The 6,405-nt window shown below is 49.6% G+C and overlaps 1 protein-coding gene across 1 annotated transcript in view; it reads right to left on the bottom strand.

The window, feature by feature from the left end:
• TRPC5 (transient receptor potential cation channel subfamily C member 5) overlaps positions 1 to 6,405 on the bottom strand; it is a 94,912-nt gene that overhangs the window by 5,853 nt on the left and 82,654 nt on the right. The gene's annotated exons all lie outside the window — the stretch shown is intronic.

Below are 6,405 nucleotides of genomic sequence, written 5' to 3' on the forward strand. Positions count from 1 at the left end.
TAAACAGTACCACCGGTTCTGCAGAAATCCTGATGTTAGCCAGAAGAAGAAGGAAAGAGTTTGAAGCCTTCAAGCCAGGCAGTGCTGACAACAGCTAACAACAGGACACTGAATCTAAATGGGAAGTTAGTGAATTGTTCCCACTGCAGAGCACAGTGCTGAGCTGATGGTTATGGCATTTCAGCTGTTCAGCATGTCTGGCAGCAGTACCTGACAGGAGATTAAACCAAAGCTGTGGTGATCTGAGCTAAGGAGCAGCACAAGTAGGAGGAAAGGACAGCTTCAACCAGGCTGGAACAAGCAGCCCTCTTGAGTGAGGGATGCTGCAGCCCTCAGAAACAGGCACTGAGGTGCAGGACAGGGAGTTTGAGTAAAATATGGCTGAACATTAGGCCCAAAGAATCACTACACCAGCTCAGTGGCTGAGCTCCAGTGTTCTGGCATGGGGAAATGCGCTCAGATCTGGACAGTGAGGTGCAGCTGAGCTCCGGTTTAGTGGTGTATTCAGGTTATGTGCAGCTCTGGGTTTAAACCGAGAGCCTCAGTGGCCCAGGAGCACATTAGTCTCTGCAGATGGCCTGAATCAGCCTAGAACACTACTGTTCCCCTGCCAGCTTAGTGCAAGGGCTGTTTTCAAGCCACGGGTAGACTCAGAGCAGCAGCGTGCCATGCGCCTTCTTGCCTCACACATTAACAGTCCCCCTAAGCAAGGAAATTGCAGCATCACTGTGAAGCATTAGAAGCTGATGCTGGTGGAAATGAAGCTCCGGGTAGTAAAAAATGCAGTTTGCAGCAGTAACTGCCACTAAGAAAATAAAAGAACAAGCGTTGCTCATCTCTTCTTCATTTGTCTCTTCCTGCATGAGATCAGCACTGAGTTACTCAGCCCTACTGTGAGTGAACCTTTCCCACGTGGCAGCACTGACAGCACTGTCTGGGGCAGCTGCAGAGTCTGGGGTATGGCAGTAGCTGAAAGAGACTGCAAAGGCTGTTATTCTGGATAGAGACGTGTATGTGTTCAGTTCTTTGTCAGTACAGAAGCAGGTGTGAATCTGCTCCAGTGTGAACAGGACTCAACGAGGTCCCGTTGAGGAGTCAGAAGGGAGAAGGCAGCTTGGAGAAGGTTATAAATCCACCCTGCCATTCTACAAAGGCCCATCAAAGGCTCAGCGGAGGTGGGGTGGGATCAGGTGTGGTGACTTGGCAGCAATTCCCTTCAGCACCTTATGAAAGGGCATGTCCTGGGCAGAGGCAGTTTAGCAGGGGATATGGATGCTGTCTGCAGAGGAAGGTAAGGCAGAGCTGTAGCTCGGGGACTGCAAATGAGTGGGAATGGAAGAAAAGGGCTAAAACTCTTTTCTGTGCGATGGTTTCTTTTTGTCCCTACAGTTTTAAATAGCTGAAGGGGACCACACGGGCTTGACCAGGGACTGAAGGCAGGTGCAGGGCAGTGCTGTGGAACTTAGTGGGAGCTCTTCATTAGGGAAGTTTTGTGGTTGTTCTGACCAAATCCCTGCTGATGTCAGTGTCTGTGGGTGAGGTTGGTGGGCACTGGCTTCAACCCCGCCTGTATTTAGTTCATCTTGTGCTCGACTGGTGAGTGCAACACAAGCTCTCTGAAAAGACAGGCTCTCCATACAAAGCTCAAAGTACCTTTTCTGTTTGCTGCTGCTGTGAGCTCCCCAGGGTTTACAAGCCCAGCCTGTCTCAATTACTCACCTTGATGTTTTGAGGACCTGAACTAATCAGATGAGGGCTCCTGGCAGCAGTTTTGTGTTGCAAACACAGCAAAGAGACATTGCAGTTTTACTGAGAATGCCTGTGTGTGCCAGGAAGCCATTTCCTTCGTTAGAGCTCTCTTTAGTGCTATAAGCACTGAAACCTACACACAAAACTACAGTTTTCCTAACTCTCCTGTGGTGAGTACCAGGAATACCGTGCTTCACCAGTCATTCAATACCCAATTCAGAGTTGAAGCACTCCTGAGCTACAGCCTGTATCTCAGTCACTGCGCTGGCTGTGAACATGGCCACGGGGACCGCCAGATGTGCTCCAGGTTTTTGGAGCATCTCATAGAATCACAGGATGGTTTGGGCTGGAGGGACCTCAAAGCTCATCCAGCTCCAACCCCTGCCGTGGGCAGGGACCCCTTCCACTAGAGCAGCTTGCTCCAAGCCCCTGTGTCCAACCTGGCCTTGAACACTGCCAGCCCGGGCCCTGCTGCGGTGCTGCGCTGGCTGCTGATTTAAGTGTGGGTCACGGGAGGTGGGTGTCGGAGCCCGCTCCCACGGACATCCCGCACGGACACAACCCGGGAGGCTTCAGTAGGAGCGGGTTCCTGAGCGAGGGCAGGAGGCGGCGCGGGCACTGACCCAGGTCGCTCAGCGGTACGGATGTGCCCTGCAGCGCCCGGCCGTGGCGAGGCGAGGCGCTTCCAGCACCGCGCGGTACGGACGGGCTCCTCGCTGTCCCGTACAGCGCTCTCGGGTGGCAGCTCTTTGGTAACGCTCATGATAAGCTAAAGACACGCATCCACTAATGCTGAGAGCGTGACCTTGTTGCTAGGAATTTAAAACCGAGTCTGGATTTCACTGTCCTCTCTTTGAGCTTCTGTTGCTCTTGCCCTTGTTCTCATCACCGTTTACTTTCAAGCACTGCTCATCATTACAGCTATAAAACATTCCCCTTCTTAAGAGGGGCCAAGCCCGCAAGCTCAAAGAACACAAACTCAGAAACCAGCCCTCGGCTTCTCCGTGAGAACAAAAGGGATGTGTGACTTACTATCACAGCGTGGATGTGTCATACCGGCCACAGAATCCTCTTGCAAGTCTCTGCCATTTGAAGTGAGAATTAATCTCCCATAAAGATTTCCCTGTGGGATCGCTGCAGCCATCTTACTGTAGCAGTTGTGAGGATTTTCTAATTCACTCAAAGTGGTGTATTTGCAGATGTGCCACATTTTATATCATTACCTGCTACACTAATGGTCCGGGGTAATTCCAGCATTCATCTCCATCTCTGGGTAGAAAATCTGTTGTTTACATCTCGTCAAACCTTTGCTAGAAAGATTTCCATCACCATCTCCTCGCTGGGCCATATGGTTTCGATCATCCTTTGCCAAGTAACAGCCAGTTTCTCAGCTGGTACTGACCCAGCCAGCACAGACCCAGGCTGTTCCAGTCCTCTGCGTGAGGTGGTTTCCAATGCCGCAGCCTCTAGTTTCACAAACCTCTTTGTGTGTTATTTCAGCTCCCCTGTGGCTGGGAAGCTGATGGATGAAAAGGCTGCTACTTCCAGCACACAGGAGCTGAAACACGGGGCTGTCCTGTGGGAAGCCTGTGGCAAAGCGGGGCACAGGAGCCCGATCTTATGACTGCTGAGTTAGCATCCCTGGAAGCACTGGGGTAGTTCTGAGTTCAGGTTATGAAATGGATTGTGGCAGCTCCCTGCGCTCTGCTGTTGCACGCTGTGGTTAGCTCTGAATTAATGCCGTGGTACAAAGACACGGCTAAAACACGATGCTGAGGTGATGGTAATGCTCAGCAGCCAGGCACCCTGAGAGCTTCAAACCTACCCACTGCAAAACAGTAACACGATAACCAGTTACTTAAGTTCCCCTAGACTACAAGGCCAGGTTGGACGAAGCCTTGGGTGCCCTGGTTTAGTGTGAGGTGTCCCTGCCCATGGCAGGGGGTTGGAACTGGATGATCTTAAGGTCCTTTCCCACCCAAACTCTTCTATGATTCTACACAGAGGTGCACTGAGAAGCGTGTTCCTGGGATGCAAATCCTCCCCGTGCCCATTAGGAAAGAATAAAGATACCCAGCATCTTTCTAGCTGGCACAAAAAGGGCTGCGTGTGCTTTTCTTGTGTTTTATGATACAACAGTCAGTGGGCTAAGCTGGAAATCAGGCTGCTGCCTGTCAGATGCAGACACAGATGGCTGTGACGATGCCCTTGGGACCAGGCTGTCTGGCCATGGCTGAGTGCCTTGGAAGGAGGCACAGGCAGCTTTCCAGTTGTGCTGGGAATGCTGGCAGAAGCATTTCTGCATCCGGAGTAGCAGGATTGCTCCCTGCTGCTGTCCCAGGAGGTGTCAGCAGCAGCCCCATGAGATCAGGAGTGCCCAGGATGTGGTGTTTTCCTCTAGGAAGGAAGAAGGAGACACAGAGTTCACCTTAAACAGGTGAACACCAACATCTCATCTGCAGCCTATGGAGAAGTCGTTAAACTCTCTTTAGTGTATTTCCATCTCACATGCCTTTTTATTGCTCTCTGCTAAATCCAGAGCAAGAAACAGCACAGAAAATACATCAGCTTTTGGGCAGGCTAGCACAAACAATATACCCTGCTGTGTCCTGAATAGGAAGCATTGCAGAAAAGGGGTCAGGGGAAAGTTATGCTTTACAGAACCTGACACAGACAACTCTTGTGCAGTTTCATAGCTGTTCATTTTGCAATATGTGTTGGGCAAACTGGTGGTAACGTCGGCAGAGCCTGGGGGTTTAATGAGGAGCTCAGAGCTTTGAGCAGCAAAAGCCTATTTGAGGTAAACGGTGTTTGATAGCTTCCGAAGAAAAATATGTCACAGAAAGAAAGAAAAAGTCTGTGAGAGAAATCAGGCACCTACAAAGGCAATTAATGCACAGGTAATTCAGCTGCAGCTGCCAACAAATGACTCTGCTTTCACAGCCGGGGATGACATACTGAAGGATAAGAACTTAATAGGATCAATCTCAGATACAAGAAAAATTACTAGAGGAGGACAATCCAGCAGTAGAAGAAGCAATTAGAACAGTGAGGGAATGAGGCAGCCAGAGAAGAGATGGAAGCGCTGCCTAGCACAAAATGACTGGGTAAAGCAAACGCAATCCTCACCAGCCCTCCATACCATGGGAGCTGTGGTGGCCCCGGGACAGACCCACACTGCTTTGAAGAGGGGCAAGTGGCAAAGCCTGGAGAGAACCAGCCCCCAGCAGACTCAAACCAGCACATACAAAGGGAAGGAGCACTCAGATGAGAGGGAAAAGGTGCCTGGAGAGCTGCAGAGCAAAGCCCATGTGTGAGCACTCAGCACGGGCATGGGCATGGGCAGGGAGAGCTGCTCCCTGTGGCCCTTTCTGCTCCAGCACAGGAAAGGAAAAGGATGTGAAACATAGGCAGGTCCTGAAGAAATACTCATAAAGAAACACCAGTGCTAGGATACAGGTAAAGACTTAACTCCAGAAAAGCACTCTCCTTATCTGGTACAGGCAGATGGCAGCAAGGCCCTTAGGTGAGGGAATCAAACAGAGCGCAAGGGAGAAGAACACCAAAATCAGAACTTTCGCACAGCAGACGTTTCAAACAAGCCATCAATGGGACTGAGCCTTAAAACCCTGAAAGCTGGATAAAGATCCCAGTCATGGCAAAGCCCATAAAAGACCACACTGTAAGAGGGAAAAGGAGGAAAAGCTGCCTTAATTTTGCAGTGTCCAAGGTCCATCACTTCAAACAGATCAAGGGAATGGCCAGTTCAGCGTCAACAAGACACAGAGCACAGCAACAGCAGTGTGTAATGAGTTGGATAAAGGACTCCATCCTTGGAGCCTAGCCAAAGAGACTTGGAAATCATGGGAATTGTGCAGGTCACTGGTTGCAGGAGAAAAGAAAGCCACTAATGGCTTGTGAATACAGAAGGTGGAGCCAAGAGCGCAGGCGTTCACTCTGGAGGACACCAGAGGCAGACCTCCCTGATGAGCTGCTCCTCTGGCCATCACTTCTCAAGATGATCTCCACACTGTGAGCTTCCCAAGATGATCTCCATACTGTGAGCTGGCTGATTTTCCCAGCTCTGGGGAATCAGTTTGTTTGTACTTGGAAAATGCATGCTTTAGCATCTCTGCTATTTATATCTTCCATGTGCAGAATATACTCATAATTAACAGTTTTATTATAGCTTGACTGCGCTACATTCCACAATGTATTTAGGTTATATATATACATCAATTACCTTTCATCTCCCACCAGCATATTGGATAGAAACAAAGATAGCTAATGAGAAGGCCAGGGAATATTACACTTGCGAAAACACCGAACTCCGGATTGTGCTGGTTTTAGTGCAGTTAAATTATGTGAACTGACACCTTTTTTATTTCAGTCATCTTCCAGCAAAGTTCAGGTTTTATTTTAATAGCCAAATAAATCAGAGCAGGAGGAAGGTCCTGCAGACAAACAGCTCTCTGAAAAAGCCTCAGCGGGAAGAAACAATGAAAAAGATATCACTAAGGCTTTGTTCTTCCTGCCATCCATTCCCTCTCCTTTATCACTGCCTGATAAGAGCCTCTTTTCATGCTGAAGGTCAGAGAGATAAGGTGCATCTGTGCTGGTGATGTTAACTACCTCCAGCCAGGTCAAAATCAAGTA

This window comes from Pezoporus flaviventris, unplaced genomic scaffold, assembly GCF_033815535.1.
Source record: "Pezoporus flaviventris isolate CSIRO_AGI_PZ_B2104156 unplaced genomic scaffold, CSIRO_AGI_Pfla_v1 ptg000005l, whole genome shotgun sequence".
Classification (NCBI taxonomy): Eukaryota; Metazoa; Chordata; class Aves; order Psittaciformes; family Psittacidae; genus Pezoporus; species Pezoporus flaviventris.